This window comes from Dermacentor albipictus, chromosome 1 (assembly GCF_038994185.2).
Source record: "Dermacentor albipictus isolate Rhodes 1998 colony chromosome 1, USDA_Dalb.pri_finalv2, whole genome shotgun sequence".
Taxonomy (NCBI): domain Eukaryota; kingdom Metazoa; phylum Arthropoda; class Arachnida; order Ixodida; family Ixodidae; genus Dermacentor; species Dermacentor albipictus.
The window spans coordinates 489,844,816-489,868,393 of record NC_091821.1 but is presented as its reverse complement, the minus strand read 5'-3'; the positions used below and the strand labels follow the sequence as shown (position 1 = coordinate 489,868,393).

The window sequence follows — 23,578 nt, the reverse complement described above, 5'->3', positions numbered from 1 at the left end:
AAGGGCATACGCTCTTATTATTTCTCATTTTAACTGCTCCTCCATCTTTACTGACTTTTACTTTCTTCTGCCACACCGAATGTTTATGTAGCCTAGTGCATGACGGGCTCTCTTTCTTTTTTTCCTCCTTTTATATTGACGGTGATTCTATTCTGAAGTTCCCCTAAAAGAGCTTCTTCTTAATTACTACCTGCCCTGGCCTCCTGAGCGCCCGTGGGGCCCCTAAAAAAGCGACCGCACGACCAGCAAGTCCCCTGCCAACTTCTCGTCCAAGCTTGCGATTTAAGCGAACCCCGTCTCCTGGAAAACTGCCATACCTTCTCATTTTCCTGTTTACTTCTAAAACCTCGAAACCTTTCTCTCGGCTCATTGTCGATGTAGCCTCATTAGCAGTCACAACGGCTATTTGTACGTTACTGTCAAGTACAGGCACCGTGCACACCACGATCTGCACCTGAGGGGACAGCTCGCGCAAGTTGTCTACCCCCTTCGCCATGTTCTGGGCTAGTACAGCCCCTTTTCTGTTTAGCACGTAATTTAGCCCACCTGCTAATACAACAAGGATACATCCGTGGGTATTTTCCACGAGCTTTTCTTTTCATTGCTCGTAGAGAAAGCCCAATGTCCACCCTATAAATGTCTCTACTACCTCTCTTTTGTCGCCTTCCACCCTCTCTACAATTCCCTCTGAGTGCCTAGCCAGGTGTGAGTCTCCAGTGATTGTCACACTTTCACCCACTCCTATGGGCGAAGCTACTCCCTGCTTCCCTTTGTCATCTTTTCTGTTTTTTAGACTTTACAAGGGGCATTGACCCTTGCGTGTCTGCTTTACCTTTGTGACTGCTTCAAGGTAGGTGACGCTCTTGCCATTTACCCCAGTTAATCCCCTCCCGCCCCACCCCTCCACGTTGCACGTATTCCCCGTGCTGTGTCGATACTGCTTGTCCTGTCATTCCAGGAGACAACCTTCAGTTGTCACAACCATTGTCATTTATGATGGCGGCACTGTTCAGCTCTTCCTCAGCTGCTTGAAGTTTTTTTTCCACCGCCTTCCATGCATCACGCTCCATGATTAGCTCACTTTGAGCTTTTCGACCTGTCCACAAGCTCATCTTAGAAATCCTCCACTTTCTTTAGTCAAGCATCGACATTACCGTGTCGGCCGGCGCACTGGATGTCCTCTCCAATCTCATCCTTCCCTTCGTTTACCTTTAGGTAGGAGGGCAAGGACCCCTCGTACTGTACGTTTTACTGTCTTTCTTGCCGTGTGTTGAACTCAGCTTTCTCTAATGCAACACCGAAGCTTTCAGAGGATGTGCCTACTAGCAAAGGCTGGTACGCTGAGAACCTAAATCCTTAAAATGACGCAAAGTAATTGGCACTAATGTTTTAAAACCAATAAACGCCGCACATACTTACGGTATGACACGGGTTCGCACGTGTTCAAACCCGCGGCCACGCTCTCACTGTCCTGCCAAAGCAACATTCCTAATCCCAATGCACACAAACCAAAACCACTAATAGCTAATAGTCGTGCAACTTCCAAACTACTACTTAAAGACTGTACAGATTTAACGTCCCGCATGCTTGCATGTGCCAAACAGGCGGCACGAAAGGGCGCTCACACTACCTCGCAAAACCAAATACACACCAAATGCACTCGCGTAGGCCGCGAAAAAAGAAAAAAAAAACTAGCAAGGTAATTTCAAATGCATAAGAAATGAGGAAACTGAAGAAACAGAAGCAAATTCAAAGCATGCACAAGAACTTATGCTTTCGTCGCCCTCGAAAAACACGTCCGTCACGCACCCCCATTAGCGCCTCCTATTATCCGCTATCGCTCCTTAAATCTTTAAAGAATTGGCAGCACCACCGCGCGTTAGCTAGGAGAAGGCGTCACCGCGATGACAACGCGGACGGCTGCATTCAGTGAACTAGACAGAATATCCCAGGCACTGTGGTATTCGCCGTAGGCGGCAACGTTGTGGTGGCTAGAGGGGGAGCTGTCGGCATCGGAGTGCCATAGAGGCAACATTTGTTCAGGACGATGCTACGGCGCTGCTGTCGGATCCGAGGTACCGCTTGCACACTGGCTAAGGTGGTTACGCTGTGAGGTGCTTTTTTCGTTCCACGACTTCTTGACGCGCATCGTATCGCAAAATAATTTTAAACACTGGGTGGCTTTATCACTGCAGCTGGCCAAACGTACTAGGAAATGTTAATCATATTATTGCCGTGCTTTAGTTTAGCGCACAGTGCAACGCTTATGAAACTAATATTTGCACCGAACAAAGAAAGCTTGCGCGCTAGGCCGTCGTTTGCGGTTTTGCAGTGCCGCCTCTGCATGTAAGGTACTATTAGGGAGTCCCGTATGCAGGTCTGTCTGGCGTTACTTTATTAGTGCCTTGGCCGACAGGCGCTTGTCCTCATAGTCTACTGGATGGTGTGGGCCTCAGCACTTGAAAGGAGCTGCTTGAGTGAACTAGGATTATTTCTTTTCGCGTCAAGTTTGTTAATTTTGCAAGAAAATGTGGAACTGTATGCACCAATTGTCGAAACTGAGCATAATGGGAGCGCAAAGATAAATTTGTTATCCAATATTAGAAGCCTGCAAAGAACCAAGTTCGCGTGTGGCACCATTCATAGATGTCCTAGAAAAGAGAAAGAATATTTAATTGCAATAAAGTAATGCAGACAACTGTATACACATGGCTGTTAGCTCTTAAACAAAGAATACGACACGAAATGGAATGCAAATTAAATATAGTATAATGAGACATATACACGGGAACTGTCAACAAGATGTAATGCATTCAATAATTGTCAGGTGGAAAGTGCGGTTCAGATATATACAGAATTGGTGGGCACACTATCTGATGTCCACAATTCCTGCTCTTTATATATAAAAACAAACGCTTTGCGTTGTCCTTGCTGATATAAAGGCAGTTATGTTGTGCGCCTCAGCTTGTGGTACTTCATTTTTTCTCGCTCTCCTTGTCTGGATGCGTCCTCTCCTGTGGCAAGGAAGTGCAACGTCGTTATGTCAAAAAACCGTATCACTTGGTTGGCGATTTGTACGCTCTCTTGCGCACAAACCATATTCAGCTTATTTATTTAGAAGCAAGAAATGAGGCTCATGATGCTTTCAGCTTTCAACTTACTATAACCAAAACAATGCATGAAGGCCCCTTCGATCGCAGAAACCAAGTCCTTTATTGCCTGAGAGTTGTAAAGTAGGCCTCCTCGATCCATGCGGTTGGAAAGCACGACTCTTCCGGAAGCACGCGCGAATTTTTTTCAATGAAGCAACAGCTGACAACAGTCTTCGCACTTTGTTCTCATTAACATTTACCTCGGCACATGCCCGCTATCGTAGCACGTTATCCGAGTGTCACTTTTTTATCTGATTATGTCACCATGATCTGGCTTGGAATCACATGTCCTTACCATCCCGTGAACATCATTCAAGATCATCCAGCTTTCTCTGCATGTAAAGAAAAATTGTTACAGTGGCGTGGATCAAGAAGGCTGCTCAGAACTCCTTGTGACATAATGCCGCTGGTGTAGGTGATCGGGCCAAACGAAACAATTGAGGCAGTCCACAGAAACGAAGAATTGTGCCGGGGTCGGGTGGTCATTGCAGCTTGACATTTGCCTTAATATATCAAATAAGTTTTCAAGTGGGTCCTGGTACAAACGTGAGGTACCACGGACTTAAAGTCATCATCATCATCACCACCACCACCACCACCACCACCACCAGCACCACCACCACCACCACCACCACCACCACCACCATCATCATCATCATCATCATCGTCGTCGTCGTCATTATCATCATTATCATCATCATCATCCTGTTTTATGTCCACTGCAGTACAGAGGCCCCTCCCTGCCCTGTCCTGCGCCAACCTTACCCTGTCCTGCGCCAACCGATTCCAACTAGCGCCCGCGAATATCCTAATTTCATCGCTCCACCTAGTCTTTTGTCGTCCTCGATTGCGTCTCTAGAGCATGGGAAGGAGTACGTTTACCTAGGTCGATTAATCACAGGGAACCCTGACCATGAGAAAAATGGGTTGAATCGCATACGGCAGACATTGCCCACTCCTGACTTGAAGCTTACTAGTATTATTGAAAAGGAATGTGTACAATCAGCGCATTTTACCAGTGCTGACATATGGGGCAGAGATTTGGAGACTGACAAAGAAGCTTGAGAACAAGTTAAGGACCGCGCAAAGAGCGATGGAACGAAGATTGCTAGGCATGACGTTAAGAGACAGAAAGAGAGCGGTTTGGACCAGAAAGCGAACGGCTATAGACGATATTCTAATTGACATAAAGAGAAAAAAAGAAGCTGGACAGGTCATGTAATGCGCCGGTTAGATAACCGTTGGACCATTAGGGTTACAGAATAGGTGCCAACAGGAGGTCATAAAGTTATTGAAACCAAGGTCTCTGTGACTTTAGCGAACAGAGAGAAGGTGCTGGAAAGGGTTACGTGGATGCCTTCAGCTGCTCCTTCCTCAGGAATCCACCCTGGTTTCCAAATTCTTGCTCGTGCACATCAAGTATATCTCAGAACTTTTTGATATCTTTGGCTTGTTGACTGTCTCGCCTGAAACTCTTCTGGCTGCACCAAGCCGCCATCGAATCAATTAGGTCCCTTACCATAAAGAAAAAACGATGATATTGCCGTTGCACTGTCAGAACAATAGCGGGTATCCACTTTATTCTTGCATATATAAAGGCATCTCTATACCTCGTGGCTGAAGAAACGAAACTGCATGTTCACTCGCATCTTTTCAAATCTATTAGGCTGGCAAACCACCATAGTTGCATATCGCATTGCCCTCAGCCGAATTGTATTCGCAGTGTCAAACTTCGATGCTTCCTTCACATACTCGTTGTCTATTTTTCCTTAGGCGTCTAGCGCCCTTTCGATACTATGGAATTACGCATAAAGTTCACAAGATCGGGAAAGTCTGAAATGAAATGTAGGTATCGGCTTGTGTCCACTGAGCGCGGGATTTGAAACATTCTATTTTAGAGATATCCACTAGGTGCAAAGTTTTCCACATGATTCTACTCTGAGAAAGGCGGTCACATGTTAAGAAATCAATAGATTTTTCAGGATAGATCACAGCATCGACAATTATTCTGGACAGCAGATCCACCTCGTGAGTGGAAAACCCTGAAGATTTATTACCCTTTGCCGGTGAATGGCCGAAATAAAATCGGCAGCCTATGGTAACAATGCACCCCTAGTTGCCCTCCAGACCTCTACTTGCCGAGGTCAGTGACTCCGTCAATCTGTCGATTTCTGTTGACCCTCAAGTTTTCTGAGCGCTTAAGGTCGTAAAGAAGGATGACTCCATGTTGTCTGCAATGCCCTTTGTCTTCTTGGGTATACTGCCGCGAGCACCTTTTAATTCATCACATATCCACTTATACTGGCACATGTAAGACTGCATGCATAAAAGACTCAGAAAGACCGTTACGTTGTGCTTTCGAATGGGCTCATCAAGTTGTGGGCTCTCCATATGCATCACAAGGCATTCTAAGATGCACCGCTGCTCAAAATTCATTCCGTTTTGCCTTTCCTCGTTGAAGCTTCAAAGCGTGTTCGAACATGCATTTCCTGCTTTCTCGACAAGCTTGCCAACTTTGTTTCAAAATGAGCATGTTCCGTTCCTTTAACCGTGTCACTCAGCTTGCCAGTGCTCAGCCTCTGTCGTTGAAGTTGTGCACTGTTCCTTGCTAGCTTGCGTGAAACGTTAGCGTGTCTGGCTCTTGTGCGCTTGTAGCAGGATTGATTCAGGTGCAACTTCCGAAGGTACCTACATTACAAGCGCCTCGCCTCATTTAAAGATATCCCGCAACATCTGATGCTGTAACATTTCCCTTCATAAAGTTTATATTTTGTTTTGGCATTCTCAATGTTCATCAGCATTTCCAGCCCTTCACAGGCAGTCATAGCGTCTATCTGAAACAGCAACTCCTCAGCGATAACGCTGCAAACATTGACCCTATTCACAAGTGATCCGTGTACGCACTCAGTGCAGTGGAAAACTACAAGTGTGCAAGAACACAGAAGTAAGTTCTAAAATTACTGTTTCGTCTCTGGCCGCACACGCAAAAAATGACACAACGTTCGGGACGCTTGAAATCAGGTGTCTTACCCAGAGTTTACCTGGGAAGCCTGCTTCTGTAGCACTGTTGCTGTTGTCGCAATGTGGAGTTGATGGGACGACACTGACTACACCGTCATCAAGCTCATCAGAATGATTGTCGTTCTTTCGCTAGCGCGGTATCGATCCAGTCGAAGTAGCTGTCTTTCTTTTTGATGGCTGCCTCTTGGAAAGGTACCCAAAGACTTTGGGGAACGAAGTTGGAGTGGCATCGGGTGTTAGAGAAAGGGGGTCAAGGCGAATTTCCACCGTTTTACCGTTGATTGCATGTGCGTAGCTGCGAGCTATAAACTTTGTTGAAGTGAACTTCACACACAACGCAGTTCTTGTCCAGTAGCTTGTCAGCTTGTGAAATGGAACCTTCCCTAGCCTGGCGGCGTTCATTATTGGGGCGGGCTGCGGAGATAGAGGCCTTTTTCCTTTATTTTCTGGGTGAGACCTATCCTGCGGTAGTGCATCCAGGAGCGAAACAATGACTGTTATTTTGCCATTACGCAGTGTCAGCACTTGAAGACAACAAACCCGCAGGTGACGATGACTGCACCACCTGTCGTTGAGATGAAAAAGTGCCGCTCGGTCATACGCAGCGCAGCCCAGCCGATAGTGGCATGTGCCCCTCTAGCCACTACAGCAAAGTACACAGCTAAGTGTACTGTAGCACTGGGATGATACTCTATCAGCGGGTGCTCTATGCAAACGTATGCTCTATGTAGGCGGCAAAGACAAAACCAGGAGCTATAGCGGTCGCCGTCTTGCATTGTCTAAATAAGAATACAGTCCTACGCTTAAACTCGTCGATCTTTATGGTTTTTAACCAAAGTTCTAAAGAGAATATCAGGAGATAGAAAAGAAAACCTATCCAATGTTGTACATAGAATCAAAACAAACAAAAATTTTGTCAATGCCACCTTAATCCTTCAACTGGAAAATGTGACGTCCTTTATACATGTATGACGTTGAGCAATTTTATCGATGCGTTTGCTCTTGGAGTGTTTATTTGTGCTGCAACGGCAGTATATCAGGGTGCTCAGTGTCTGATACAGCACCGTCTTCAGTTCGGCAGTGTTCTTGGGGTCTTCTTGTTGACTTTATTCTGAGAACTGCAAGCTATCACAGCAATACATCGATTACGGTGGTTTCTCTGGAGATGTGCCTTTTCACTAGACAGATTTTGCGATTCTCTGTTTTTAGGTCGCATATTCTCTGCACTGGGTGTGCGTGGAAGCCTCCTTCGTTTTGCATCTGTCTGCAATTGAACAGTTGTTAGCTAAAACTTCTCTGCATCTCACTTTTCTCCTGTTACCCTGCTTGATGTTGCTCTGCTCGGAACCGGGACAATATACTTGGTAAGCCCAAGCACCGACATGGCTAAGAGCAATTCTTTTGCTCACAACAGCGTTTACAGCAAATACATTTAGGACATGTCCGCAAATATGTCTTTACATAGTCAGCTAGTATTAATCTCGTTCTATCTCATTATAATTTCGTGTAGAGCTACATCTCACTTTATGACTGGACTTCAATATTCTTTGGAAAGTGCAAGAAAACCATAATCAACCTTTTCTTTTGCAGTCACTCATTACACCAGGGAAATATTACCTGTACATGAGGACCTATGAGGAGGAACCTTTCTATGGCTACAAGCAGAGATGTGTCTTCACTGAACTTATTTCGGTTAACGAAAAAGAAAATTACACAGTCAACAACTTTGGATCGCTTAACCCGAAGGACGGTTCAGTGTAAGTATTCTTCGCATAAAACTCGAACACATTTTCATTACATGAAAAATTCCATGCGTTCACAACGTGGTTGGCGAGGTTCAGTTTAAATTTTTGATCAATTCAGCATATCGACATTTAGTACATGTATCGAGAATAAGGTACCATTATGAATGGCTGCAGAGAGGGACCTTCGATTGATAATTAGGTCATAACAACATGTATACACAGGAACAACAAAGCTAAGCAAAAGTAGAATTATTTTTCACGTATATAACTATTTATGTCGATACTTCTATGGTCCATAGTAGGTCACAAAAGGGAATGGGTGTGAAGTACTACTGAGACAAAGATTAGGACATAAAATACTCGTCAAGCGAATTTTTTAAAATATTGAAAATCTAATGAGTAACATATAACGATAGATACATTTCCGTATGCATTGAAATAAAAATGCCACAAGAAATTTAGTCAACAACTCATACAATGGTGACGCTTACTTCTTATGGCGTAATAACTACAATAATAGATAGAGTTAGTAATAATAATATTAATAATGTAAATTATCAATACCCGCCGTGGTTGCTCAGTGGCTATGGTGTTAGGCTGCTGAGCACGAGGTCGCGGGATCGAATCCCGGCCACGGCGGCCGCATTTCGATGGGGGCTAAATGCGAAAACACCCGTGTACTTAGATTTAGGTGCACGTTAAAGAACCCCAGGTGGTCAAAATTTCCGGAGTCCCCCACTACGGCGTGCCTCATAATCAGAAAGTGGTTTTGGCACGTAAAACCCCATATATTATTAAATTATCAATCAGTCAGTCAATATTTTATCTACCGCGCTCAGGAACAACCGTGATGTCTGAGTGCTGGCGCCTGCATGCACTAAAGAAAACAACACAACAAAACCAAAACATAATGCAGGGGAATGTAAGTATATTCAATTATAAGATATTAAAATAGTGTATATACAACAAGGTGCAAGGTGAATACAAAAGCACAAGAAGAAGGGCAGTTGAACAATTTTTCAAGCTTTGACAAAAGAACGGAAAGCTCGAGAAAGAACAATGACAGCGAGTTATGAAAATATGGAGATCATGATAATAAGCCTAATAAAGGCTCAGTATTCTGCGGACCACAGAGCGTGGGAGATGACAGGCACCAACGTGGAAAGGTCTATTTCTCTGGTGATCTTGCGCGAAATACGAAACATGGTACAACGGAGGAGTTGGGGACAGGTGAGAATATCGTGAGGGAGTTTGAAAGGAAACAGAAGGTATGCGCGATTACGTCGACGGCGATGGGGAATGGCAATAATGCAAAAGTGCTAGAATAAGATCCAGTGTCCGTTTTAGGAAAGCGATGAAGATATATACTAATTTTTTTACTCCATCGGTAGTGTCACTGTTGGTTCTAGAACTGCCATTCTTGAAGAACGACGCGTATTCAAGTTCAAAAAGACAGACTATTGTGTGCAGCTTTCTTAGCAGTGTGGGATAATTAGATTCCTCGATATTGTGCAAAAAGAGCCAAGAGAACGCATACGCCATATTGCAACGTTTTTAGTGTGAGCAAAGAAGTGTGAGGTTGCATCAAAAAGTACACCGAGATCATTCATGTCGCACACCTTACTCAATCGTACACAGTAAGAAAAAGCAATGCTAGCTGTTTTGCTTGTGAAATTCCTGACTTTGGTTTTAGTAGCACTCAAGGTAAGGCTACTTACTGTTTTTTAACCATTTAAAAAAACAAACAAACAAAACAGGTGAGACTGCAGGATGGAACAGTCATCAACAGTATGAACTTCCTTAAAATCTTAATGTCATCGGGAGATAGAAGGAACCAAGTATTCCGCATAGCGGAAAGAACATCAATAATAAAAGTTAGAAAAACAGAGCGCTCCGTATACTCATTTTTGAGGGACGTCGCTTGCTGTTATGTAAAATAAACTTGTTTTGCCATTGAGGTTAATATAACATAATCCATCAAGAACATATCTGCGCAAGGGATTGACCATTGACGAGTTGACACCAAAGTGCTTAACCAGAAGCAGTGAGTGACAGACTACAACAAAGGCTTTCCTGAAGTGACAGTAAATGGTGTCAACTTGCCCCCTTATGAAGTACCGGTGTGGAGATCTGTGTCATGAAACATGCGAGGTTTGTGATAGCTGATAGGTGCGGTCATTGAGAAATCGATGCTGATTCGGCATCATTGAGGTCTTCACAGTAAAATACACTATGCCGCGATGAGCAAGCTCAGAAACATTAGGCGAGCAATGAATAAAAAATTGCGCGACAATTCGAGACATCGGTTTTGCAGCCAGACTTAAATACAGCAAAACACCGTGCAATTTTCACGTGTTTCGAAAAGTGAAAGTATTCGAGGAGTTATTAAATATAGATGTCTATACCAGGGCAAATATACTACCACAGGCTTTTAGAATTGCGGAGGGATGCGACCAGGGCATAAGTATGCACTCTGTTGCTGATGTTTTCAGAAGCAAGTTGTGCGAAGCAATCTGTTTCCCTCAACTTCAATACGCATCCGTCGTTTGGAATGGCATTTCTAGATCCAACAGTGACATTATAGGCTGGGTACAGAAAAATGTTTCAAAGCATATTTCATCCCCGCTTTGCTAACATGGACACTGGGCCATGTTCTAGCACTGACCTGTTTTCTTTCAAAATTCTCCACGGTATCCTCACCCAACCCGAACTTTTCAGTTGTTATCATGTTTCGCACTCCGGGGAAGATCACCAGAGACGATAGAGAACCTTTTCATGCTCCCTCCTGTCATCACAAACACTCAACCTTCCACATAGTACTGAGCCTGCATTGCGCTTAATTTCATGATCTAGATCTTTTTATAACTCGCTGTGATTGCTCTTTCCCAAGGTTAGCGTTCTTGTGTCATAGTTTCGGAATTGTTTAGCTGCCATTCTCTTTCTTTCTATTTTGTATTTACCTTGTGCTTTGTTGTATGTACAGTCTTCTTCAGAGACTGGTATGTTTTCATTCATCTTTTATTTATATAGCCCCCTGCAGTTATTTTTTCTTTGTTTTTATTGTATGCGTGTGCTAGCTCTCAGACTTGAGGGCTGGTCTTGGACACGGTAAGTAAATGACTCGTTAAATAATAATAATAATAATAATAATAATAATAATAATCACTCTCCCAAATATTGGAAAAGTTCCTGCTTAATTGTATGAATTTCTTCACAAAGAAATTTTCAGTCCTAACACTAAGACAGTTCAGATGTACTGCTGAGCGAAGTACTATAACATGGTTAGAATGGTTTATCATGAATTGTTTTCCTATTTAGATATCATGTGTAGTTGCGCTTTGATTTTGGATTTAACAAAAGTGTTCGAAGCTGTAAATTGAGATATTTTATTGGAAAAGCTTTTTTTGGGGTTTCAGGGGATCTTTTTTTGATATTCATAAATATTTGCATGTCGCCTGGCAGGTAGTAATGGGTAGTAAAGAAAGGAATATATTGACACGTGTATTTATATTTATCAGGCGACCAGGTTTCACCGCCTAACAAAACTTATCTCACAGCGCGGGACGCGCTTGCATGTATCCGAAGTTTCTGGAAAAGTATCGGTGCTTCTATCCGCAGTCTGTTGTTGCCGAACCTTGTGTTATCTGATTTATTCGCCTGACGCGAATGATGTAGAACTTTATGGAAGGCACGCGGGTCCCAACGATTAGTCTGGAACATTCGACGATTGTGCATAAAAGCCGACGCGCTTGAACCGCTGATCAGATTTTCGACGATCGCCGACCGTGTTCGCCGCTATCGTTGTGCTATAAGTGTAGCCTGTTTTGTGGGCACAGGTTCGCCCAATAAAAGTTAGTTTTGCCTATCACAGTATTGCTACTGTGTTCTTAACGTCACCACCACGTGACATCTGATGGAGGTGCTTTTGGTCCATGTACCGGACGCCCCCGACAAGCCGTGATCCGAGCCCGGAACGCAAAGACAACACCAACGCAGTCCCGGACCATCGAGCAAGCCGCCGTCTTCAACAACTGCCCCCGGAGCACGGACTTTTGCCTGAGACGACCAGAAAGATTGCCACGAAGTCCACCCCAATGGCAGCCCCGGCATCGCCCATCGTGCTACAGCAGCCCAGGGAGCCTCCGACGTTCCGTGGTTCAACTTTAGAGGACCCGGAAGGCTGGCTTGAGACGTACGAGAGAGTCGCTACGTTTAACAACTGGAACAGCGACGACAAACTGCGATATGTCTTCTTCGCATTGGAAGACGCGGCCAGGACGTGGTTCGAGAACTGAGAAGCCACCCTAACGACCTGGGAACTTTTCCGAAGCGGCTTCCTGCAGACATTCGCAAGCGTCGTACGCCGAGAACGAGCCCAAGCGCTATTGGAAACCCGGGTGCAGCTACCTAATGAGACGACCGCGATCTACACGGAAGAAATGAGCCGTCTGTTCCGCCACGCCGACCCTGAAATGCCCGAGGAGAAGAAAGTCCGCCTGCTGATGTGTGGTGTGAAGGAGGAACGTTTTGCCGGAATGGTACGAAGCCCACCGAAGACCGTCGACGAGTTTCTTCACGAGGCCACCAGCATCGAGAAGACACTCGAGATGCGAAACCGGCAATTCGACCGCCGCACGACCTCGAAAAACTACGCCGGAGTTCAGTCACTGGCCGCCGACGACCTACGCGAGACTATCCGAGCTGTCGTGCGGGAGGAGCTACAAAAGCTGTTCCCATCATCACAGCCTCAAGTGGCTTCGATTGCCGACGCCGTGCGTGAGGAACTCCAACAACAACTTGGAGTAGCCCCTGAATCGCCGCAGCGTGAGCCGCAAGCGATTACCTACGCCGCCGTCGCACGCCGTCAAGGACCCCCTCCGCGACCGCGCCAGGGCCCTGTCACGCCACAGTTTCGTCGTCCGCCGCCGCCGCCGCCAGCACGACCACCCGTCGCCCAGCGCACCTACGCGAGGAAGACGGACATCTGGCGTGCGCCTGAACACCGCCCGCTCTGCTACCACTGCGGAGAAGCGGGCCACGTCTACCGACGATGTCCGTACCGGGAGATGGGACTGCGAGGTTTCGCCGTCAACGCGCCGCGTCCACAGCTTGGCGAGCGCCCACGTGACATCGCCGATTACCTCGCCGCTACTCAGTGGAGCCCTCGACGGCCGTCCCGTTCGCCATCACCAGGCCGCTACCTGTCGCCGCAGCGCCAACCATGCACTGGCCCAGCCCGGGGCCGGTCAGCGAGCCCATATCCGGAAAACTAAAAGCAGCAACCGATGGAGGTGCGGTTGCTGTTCGTCGAACTGACGAAGATCCTCCGCCGCCGACGAAGACGACGACGAAGCGATCTCGACGACAGAACAATGACACGCCGCCGTCCCGACGAAGTCAGGAAGGCAAGACTACACCGACGAACGACGACTTGACGACGCGACGTTCCAACTTCAGTTCAACACGACGCAGCCGTGATCCGACGCCACGACCTAACTGCAACGCCAGACAAAGAACCACCGACCTCGACGTGCTTCTCGAAGGCCACGCAGTCACTGCCTTAGTCGACACAGGGGCTGATTACTCCGTCATGAGTGGTCACATCGCCGCCCAGTTGAAGAAAGTTAAGACTACATGGGAAGGCCCTCCTATTCGAACCGCTGGAGGACACCTTATCACGCCGTCTGGAGTCTGCACGGCAAGAATTACCGTTCATGACCGGACTTACCCTGCCACCTTCGTTATCCTCCAACAGTGTTCACGAGACGTCATTCTCGGCATGGACTTCCTGAACCAACACGGCGCAATCATCGACCTGAAGTCGAAGTCAATAACGCTGTCGGAAGATAAAGCGATACCGCCGGAGAGCCCTCGTAGTCACCACGCCTTGAGGGTGCTCGAAGATCAAGTAAGCATCCCGCCTCGCTCCAGCATTGTCATTTCGGTCGGCCCCGAAACACCCGTTGACGTAGAAGGCGTCATCGAAGGCGACCAACGTCTACTGCTCGACCGTGAAATTTGCGTCGCAAGAGGGATCGCTCGACTGCACGGAGGAAACACGAAGGTGTTGCTGACAAACTTCAGCCAGGAGTTCAAGCACATCAACAAGGGCACGACGATCGCATACATCGAGGAATTTCAGGAAACCAGCGATGCGTTTGTCCTCTCCGATTCAGTTGCATCTACCCCTACGACCGTAGTTCCCGAGCCAGACTTCGACATTAATCCAAGTCTCCCCGTGATTAAGAAGCAACAGCTCAGAAGTCTGCTTCGACGATACAAAGACTGCTTTTCGACGTCATCGAGGATTCGACAAACCCCAGTTGCAAAGCATCGCATAATAACCGAAGAGTGCGCTCGACCACTCCGCCAGAGCCCTTACCGAGTTTCGACGCGAGAACGCGAAGCTATAAGACACCAAGTCGACGAAATGCTGCGCGACGACATCATGCAGCTGTCGAAAAGCCCGTGGGCGTCTCCAGTTGTTTTAGTGAAGAAAAAGGACGGAACCCTACGTTTCTGCGTCGATTATCGTCGATTGAACAAAATCACGAAGAAAGACGTATACCCCCTCCCACGGATAGACGACGCATTGGATCGGCTCTGCCATGCTAAATACTTCTCATCGATGGACCTCAAGTCTGGCTACTGGCAAACAGAGGTCGACGAAAGGGATCGCGAAAAGACCGCTTTCATCACGCCAGACGGCCTCTACGAGTTCAAGGTTATGCCATTCGGACTGTGTTCGGCGCCTGCAACGTTCCAGCGCGTCATGGACACAGTATTAGCAGGACTGAAGTGGCAGACCTGTCTCGTTTACTTGGATGACGTCATCGTCTTCGCCGGGAATTTCGACGATCACCTCAAGCGGCTTGCGACAGTACTAGAAGCCATCAAGTCGTCAGGGCTTACTCTGAAGCCGGAAAAATGCCGCTTCGCTTACGATGAGCTTCTGTTCCTAGGCCACGTAATCAGCAAATCTGGTGTCCGTCCAGACCCGCAAAAGACAGCTGCAATCGCACAGTTCCCGCAACCCATCAACAAGAAGGCAGTGCGTAGGTTCCTTGGCATGTGTGCCTACTATAGGCGATTTGTCAAGGACTTTTCGCGCATGGCGGAGCCGCTAACACATCTAACGAAATGTGATGTCGAGTTCAAGTGGGAAACACCGCAGGCCGACGCATTTGAAGAACTCAAACGACGCATGCAGTCGCCGCTGGTACTTGCGCACTTCGACGAGTACGCCGATACAGAAATCCATACTGACGCCAGTAGCCTAGGCCTCGGTGCCGTTCTAGTCCAGAGGAGAAACGGAGTCGAACAGGTGATAGCTTACGCTAGCCGGTCGCTGTCAAAAGCGGAAGGCAACTATTCTACGACCGAAAAGGAATGCCTCGCCATCGCTTGGGCTACAGCTAAATTTCGCCCTTATCTTTATGGCAGGCCATTCAAAGTCGTCAGTGACCATAACGCGTTGTGTTGGCTAGCGAATATGAAGGATCCTTCAGGACGACTTGCGCGGTGGAGCCTCAGACTACAAGAATACGACATCACTGTCACCTACAAGTCCGGACGAAAACACTCCGATGCCGATTGCCTATCACGCGCCCCCATTGACCCGCCGCCGCAAGACGACGAGAATGACGACGCCTTCCTCGGAATGATAAGCGCGGAAGACTTCGCTGCACAGCAACGGGCAGACGCGGAGCTAAAAGGCCTCGTCGAATATTTGGAAGGGCACACCGACGTTTTCCCCAGGGCATTTAAGCGCGGATTATCTTCCTTCACGCTTCAAAACAATCTACTCGTGAAGAAGAACTTCTCCCCAGTCCGCGCCAACTACCTTCTTGTTGTCCCGTCAGGACTTCGTCCAGAAGTATTGCACGCCCTACATGACGATCCAACCGCTGGACACCTAGGATTTTCCCGGACACTATCAAGGATACAAGAAAAGTATTATTGGCCGCACCTGACCGCCGACGTCGCCCGTTATGTCAGAACATGCCGAGACTGTCAGCGACGCAAGACACCACCGACAAGGCCAGCCGGATTACTACAGCCAATCGAGCCTCCTTGCCGACCATTCCAGCAGATCGGGATGGACTTGTTGGGACCCTTTCCGACGTCAACAACCGGAAATAAGTGGATCGTCGTGGCGACGGGCTACCTCACCCGCTTCGCTGAAACTAAAGCACTGCCGAAAGGTAGCGCAGCCGAAGTGGCGAAATTCTTTGTCGAAAACATCCTGCTCCGACATGGTGCCCCAGAAGTCCTCATCACCGACAGAGGAACGGCCTTTACAGCGGAGCTCACCCAAGCCATTCTGAACTACAGTCAGACAAGGCACAGGAGGACAACGGCCTACCACCCGCAGACGAATGGTCTTACGCAGCGGCTGGATAAGACCCTCGCCGACATGCTAGCGATGTACGTGGACGTCGAACACAAGACGTGGGATGCCGTCCTGCCGTACGTAACATTCGCTTACAACACGGCGGTGCAAGAAACAACACAGATCACGCCGTTTAAGCTGGTTTACGGCAGGAATCCGACGACGACGCTCGACGCCATGCTGCCCCACGTCAATGACGAGGAAAATCTCGACGTCGCTAGCTATCTCCAGCGCGCCGAAGAAGCCCGACAGCTCGCCCGCCTGCCGATCAAGAACCAGCAGAGGACCGACAGCCGACACTACAGCCTCCGACGACGCTTTGTCGAGTACCAGCCCGGTGACCGTGTTTGGGTTTGGACCCCTATACGCCGACGAGGACTGAGCGAGAAGCTTTTGCGTCGCTATTTGGGACCGTACAAGATCATCCGACGTATTGGTGCACTGGACTACGAGGTCGTGCCAGATGGAATTTCGCTGTCACAGCGGCGCCACTCACGACCTGAAATTGTCCACGTTGTGCGGCTCAAGCCGTACCACCAGCGTTGACGAACTTTGGGACTTCGCGTAACTGACCTTTGGACTTTATTTCTTTTCGTTGTTTTGTTACTTATGTTTAATAAGTGTCCCTTTGTGTTTCGCTCTCTTTATAGCATCGGGACGATGCTTTTTAAGAGGGGGGTATTGACACGTGTATTTATATTTATCAGGCGACCAGGTTTCACCGCCTAACAAATCTTATAGCACAGCGCGGGACGCGCTTGCATGTATGCGAAGTTTCTGGAAAGTTATCGGTGCTTCTATCCGCAGTCTGTTGTTGCCGAACCTTGTGTTATCTGATTTATTCGCCTGACGCGAATGATGTAGAACTTTATGGAAGGCACGCGGGTCCCAACGATTAGTCTGGAACATTCAACGATTGTGTATAAAAGCCGACGCGCTTGAACCACTGATCAGATTTTCGACGATCGCCGACCGTGTTCGCCGCTATCATTGTGCTATAAGTGTAGCCTGTTTTGTGGGCACAGGTTCGCCCAATAAAAGTTAGTTTTGTCTATCAAAGTATTGCTACTGTGTTCTTAACCTCACCACCACGTGACAATATTACAGCTTGTGTTTCCCAAGGATCCATGTCGTCAACTTCGTTATTCAATTTATTTATGAAAGACTTGCCCGTAATAATCAGAAAATATACAGTGTATCAATGTGCACTGGATGTGGTTCTACTCACACGCCACGTTCGTTATGAGGAAGCAGTGACACTATGCCGAATGCAGTTCATAAGGCCATGCAATGGTTCAAGGAAAATTGCTTTATCAATGCTAAAAAAGCAAACTGATGTGGTTTCGAAGTCCATTAAAAGCTCAAAAACAAACTTGCCAATATTTTTACACGATGAACATTCTATTTCATGTAACTGTGGTGTTATAGAATATGTGAAGACATTCAAATACCTAGGTATGACGTTCCACATCGTCATGTCTTGGCAGTATCACGTGACATAGTTATGTTGCGAACTAATGAGTGTTGTACATTTATTTTTCAATGTAACGGATAAAGCACCTCTACCGGTCAACAAAACCATAGCTCACACACTGGCGTGCAGTGTTCTGATATATGACATAACGATCTCCGCCTTATTTTCAGAGGACTGGAAAAATTGGATTGACAAATTACGAAAAAAATAGTAAAAATTGTTGCTTACTAGACTACGCTAGAGTCCAATAATATTTTCCATGATTTTGGGTTTTGCACCACAACGGTTAATATTCCGTTTTATTGGGGTAACAAATTCAAAGTATACGTCGCCCCTCGACTGTTGAAAAACAGACAGGTATTGAAGTACGCTATTCCGCTAGTAAGTATGAAGAAGCGAGAAGTATACACATTCTAAATTATTTATTGATTTGTCTGATGAATTCTGTTCTGCAACATAAAAAGAAGACAGTTCAGAAAATAAATGAAGAAATGCTTCATTCTCCACAAGAACCATCATACTGCAGCGTGGCGGCACAGTTACATCATCATCAACGACGCGCAGTGCAGCAAGACGTCGCTCCTCCGATTCTTCCACAGTACAGCTCCTTTTGTCGAGAAAGACACACACTGAACCTACGCAGGTTAATTTTGGCGCCGTTAGCTTGAAAAAAATTTATCCCCAATAAAAGTTCTCGTGAACATTCTGGCAGTAGAATAAAGTCAGAAACGTAGGTGAAGCCTTTTATCGTAAGTCTTGCAGTGCATCGGCCATGGGGCGTAATAGGATGATCACCTGCCGTGCGTATCTGCGGTCCAGTCCTCTGCGTCACAACTTTTTTTCAGCTGCTTCACCATCTTGAAGCTTACTTAGTACAGAATAATCAGCGCCGGTGTCGACTAAGGCATTCAGCTCGCATCTGTCGATTATCAACCGCAAATCTGATGTAATCGTTTCGTTCGTGCACCTGCTTACCGGAATTATCTCGTCATCGCACTGGAACCACGTTGGAGGATATTCGTAACTCTGGTTATCAGCGGCTTCACCTCCACAGGTCGCGTGCTTTAGTTTTGATGGTGTGGGCTTGGTGAACGACGCCTAGGCAATCTCGGAGACGCTCGTGGGCTAGGCGATCGGTAGCGCATGGGCGGCGGTGACCGTTGTTGATGTTGGCGAGGAGTAATGGGGCTTGGCGCATGCACAAGTATTCTTCGATCTCTGCAGGCCGTTCACCGTTTCGGGGGCATGGCGCATTGAAGGGAAAACCCCTTAATTCAGCTTGACAGTACGGGCAGAACCTATACAATGGACCCGCTTCTCCGCAGTGAAAACACAGACGCCTGCGCTCGTGGTCACGCCAAACGTCACTTTTCCGGGGCCTTTGTTCCACAAAACGAGGTGCACTACGTGCTGAAGGCGGATAGGCAGCCGATGGTTCCAGCAGACAAGGTGCACTGTGTACTGTCGGCGGGTAGGGAACGGTCATCGCAACTGCTCCACTACTGTGTACCGCGTGTTGCCTGAGTACGTCGGTGTACTTTGGGGTGCACCACATCGGCTGTGACTCATGCTCTGGATCCTGTATGACCTGCCTCAGTTCATTCCGAGCAACGTCGACGATAGATAGTGCAGTTGGAGCCTGAGGTGTCTGCAACTTGTTGAGCTCTTCCCTGATCACTGACCGGACGAGCTCCCGCAGGGCTTCAAGGTCGTGTGGCACGCCCCCAGAGAAGACATGGGCAGATGCAGAGCTTGCGTCACTGTTGTATTGCCGAGCCCGCTGTTTGAGCGTCTTTTCGATGGTCGTTGCTTCGTATCCGAACTCGCCGACCGTGCGTGGTGGGTTGCGGACGAGAACTACGAAGAGTTCCTGCTTTACTCCACGCATGAGATGGCGCAGCTTCTTAGCTTCACTCATAATTGGATCAGCACGCTTGAACAGGCGAGACATGTCCTCGATGTACATCGCCACGTTCTCGTTTGGGAGCTGGTTCCTAGCTTGAAGTGCAGTTTCCTCCTTTCCTTTATAATCCGTGCTGGCGTATGTTGGTAGCAGTTGTCGTCGAAATTCCTCCCAAGATGACAAAAAGGGTTCGCGGTTTTCATACCAAGTTTTTGCGAGGTCCTCCAAAGCGAAATATACGTTACGGAGCTTCTGTCTCTCATTCCATTCATTGAACCTCGCCACTCTCTCGAACACTTCTAACCAGTCTTCCACGTCTTCGAACAAGTCGCCATGGAATGTTGGCGGCTGGCGAGGTTGTCTTACAACCAGCTGTACCGATGTTACCTGGCTAGTCATTGCGGCGGCGTCCGTTACCTGAGTTACCCTTGGAATGAAGAAGGCCGAATTCAGGCGAGTCACCTCGAAGACGGTTGCTGGTCCGCTGGTGTGCAGGTGTCAGTTCCAGGAAATGGGCTCGCTGGTGGTCTGGGCTACGCTGACTTCCGTTCGTGGGGCTTCGACTCATACCCAGCACCTCCACCAGAAATGTAACGATGTTAATAAAACAACGATATTTATTAAGGGTGAACTTGTGCCCACAACTAAAGGTCACTGCGGTCGTGAAGAATTCCCCGACAGTCGCATTCATGAACTGGCCTCGAACCGTCTTCCTCTTCCTTCTTGCTTGACACCTCGTGCGCGTGGCGCATGCGAGCCGGATCGAACCGGCTACCCGTGCCACGAAGAACAAACACCACTGCACGCCGTACCGTGGTGTTTGTTGTTCAGTAACAACTGCCTGTTGTTGCTGAACAACAAACACCACGGTACGGCGTGCAGTGCCCAATACGAAGGGCGCGCAACTGAAATGTTACGAAGTTGTCACGGCAATATTATAGCTACGTATTCTTTGTACCACCTTGACACATACCTAACGGGGGATAGGCCAAGAATGGGCGCAGACCAAAATCGCACACGCAGTACCGAAGTTGTCGGCTCAGGGTCATAGCCAGTGGCACATAGTAACTACCCAAGTTGTTTGCTAGGCCAGACAGCATCCATAAGCAAATTTGCATATTCGGGCACATGCTAAGTGGCCTATGTTTTATGCGCAGCAACACAATATCCAGCTCATACCTAGTGGCCCAGCCTTGTAGACAACTTTGGTCAGCGGGTATCAACTACTGCTTATTGTGCGAGATCGACCAACCAAAGTGGCCGAATTAGTTCAAACATTACCACAGTAAAAGAAAAAGTATCATCAGCGTCCGCAAAATCTAGAGTGCATTCAGAAAAAGATTAAACGTCATAATGAAACAGCAATGATACACATGGTAACTTAATCAACATGTTCAAAATTAAACAGATGGTGATATTGACAGACAGCCGTGACACAGCTATTTATTTGAAATACTAAAGCAGAACTGACGAAACATTTTAAATCCATACGTTATTCCTACAATATCGAAATAAAACGCCCCTGCGCATGTTTTAACAAATACTTTACAGGATGTGGATGACTAATCTGATAATAATAACTGAAGCATTGGATTTTATGTGAGCACTGAAGTTGTCTTTTTCAATAGTCATTTAGGTAAAAGAGATTAGTTGAAAGTAATCCAAGATAAATCAAAATCACAAGTTCAAATTGCGCGAGGAATTGGTATTGAACTGTTTATGGAAAACAAAGCAGTGGCATCCAAGCAGAAAGACCGGTAAGTTGTAATGCGCGTATCTTTGATTTTAATTATCTGGATATAGACAGCGATTTGCAAACACTACCGCACTTGATATGACTATGTGTGGGCAAACCACAACAATAACAGCGCTTCTACGAGAACAATGACTGCGAATTGTTAAGTGTCCGTCAGTGGCAATAAAAAAAAAAAAAAACTTCCCGCCTCTTGTGAACCAAACCGCTGAAAGCGCAAGGACTACGCTCGGGTACTTTTTCAACAGTGTCTACGAACAGATGCCGCCAGCACAACTGCATCATCACCATTATTGAAATTTCATCCCTGCTATCAATATTCTGACTATAAGAAATACATGTCTCATGAAGTGTTAGGAGTACCGCAGGAGTGGTCTTGTTCTGAACTAGAAATGAAAGCTGGCGCAGCACTTCTCCGATGTATATAGAGTACACATTACAGCAAAGCTTTCATAGAAGCCCATACGTTCAGTAAGTAGCGTTTAATGGATACTGGCGTCATCTGTGTGTCTGCGGGACACTGTATGCATGGGAAAAGCTTGCGTGACCATCGCACGCTGAAAAAGAGAAGAAAGTAATGCCGCATGCAAACAGACACATAAACACGCAATTTTTTTCTCACACACGCGCGCGCGCGTGAGTGCGGGTATACGCATGTGCTTGTTCACACAGACCACGCGCCAATATATACAGAAGCAAAAAAAATGGAAAGAAGCACTCTCACCTACGAACATACTCTTTAGTAAGACGACTCAATCCACAGTCGTGCACCCAAATGCTGAAGTCTTGGTACATGAACGATTGCGCGTTCCACCCTCATTACAATGCAGCCGCAGTATCGGGAAAAACAAGCTAATGCGAAGTTTTCATTGACGAAGTAGGAGTTCGTTTGCAACACGTAGTACTTACAGGTTATCTTTGAAGATTTCACAAGTTGAGCGTCATTAATAACTTCTGATGGGCGAACATTTGACGTTTTGAATAGAAATCGAATATTATACACTAACTATTTATATCCGCTTTCAAAAAGCAGCAGTTCTGTATTTTCGAGTATTGCAGACCTTCCAACATAATATTTCGCAACAAGTTATTGTTAAAGCCGGGTTACTTACTGTTCTACGTCTACACAACGAAGTGCAGCAGAATAGCAGAACATGAACAAAAGACATAAAAGCGCTTCAGAAACAAAATTGGTAATTCAAGAATTGTTCTCGGTTTTCCGGTGAAAGTCTGCATGACCACCTGGTATTTTTCTAGTACTCTGTCATTTAGCGTTTTCTGCTGTTTTGTCATGTAGCAATTTTGCCTTTAACGCTACAACCATGTGTGTTTTCTTGGCAACGGTTGTGTTTACAGGCGCCTACAGCGCCCATGTTCTTGAGGATAATTGTTGTTCTTTTCCCACACGTTGTAATTTGTTTTCGGCAACTGTTTATTTAGCGTTTTGGGAATGCTAGGGATATAGCAGCCTAGCACTCTTGCAAACATTGTTTGCAACCAAGCTGTAAATTTGTTGCAGGTTTACGGGCAGTTTTGTTAATGACAATTTGTGATATTGCGTATAAACTATTCTTTGGCCCTGATAATTATCTACCATTTTTGCACTACTGAGTGCAGGAGTGGTACCTGATTGTAAGGAAATAGATATTGCTGCTGCAAATGCATGCGTCAGCGTTTCACTATTCAAAATTCGATTGGAAAAGAGATCCTTACTTTTCATACTTGATTCGTAATTGGGCACGCTGACATTAGCCCACTTCTACTTATAAATGGTATTACAGATAGATAAAATACACACTTCTACTATACTGCATAGTAGAAGTTCACTTAAAAGTGCACCCTGCGTGTCGATATCGTGTAGCTGAGTCTTAATTGGTTTGTAATATCAGCTAGCAGTGACTGATCTTGTTAATGGGGTAGCGCTTTGTGCTTGCATGTGCCTTTCCTTTTGTCTTTAGCGGCTACAGCGTTTTTCGGCAGGTACACCGTTAGTAATGCTCGCCAACTTAGCATCACCTTGTCTGCTTGGCAGAACGCGATAAATCCGATTAAAATTGCTATTTTATAGCATTGAACATGACAAATACTCTTTTTTCCTTATCTATCTAAAAGGGCCAAGCGAAAAGCGCACATACATT

The 23,578-nt window shown here is 46.7% G+C and overlaps 1 long non-coding RNA gene across 1 annotated transcript in view; it reads left to right on the top strand.

Moving 5' to 3' along the window:
* Positions 1–23,578, top strand: part of LOC135911935 (uncharacterized) — a 34,046-nt gene that overhangs the window by 2,701 nt on the left and 7,767 nt on the right. The window contains exon 2 of the long non-coding RNA XR_011514349.1: positions 7,764–7,930. This is a non-coding gene — a long non-coding RNA (uncharacterized lncRNA). The remainder of the gene's footprint in view (positions 1–7,763; positions 7,931–23,578) is intronic.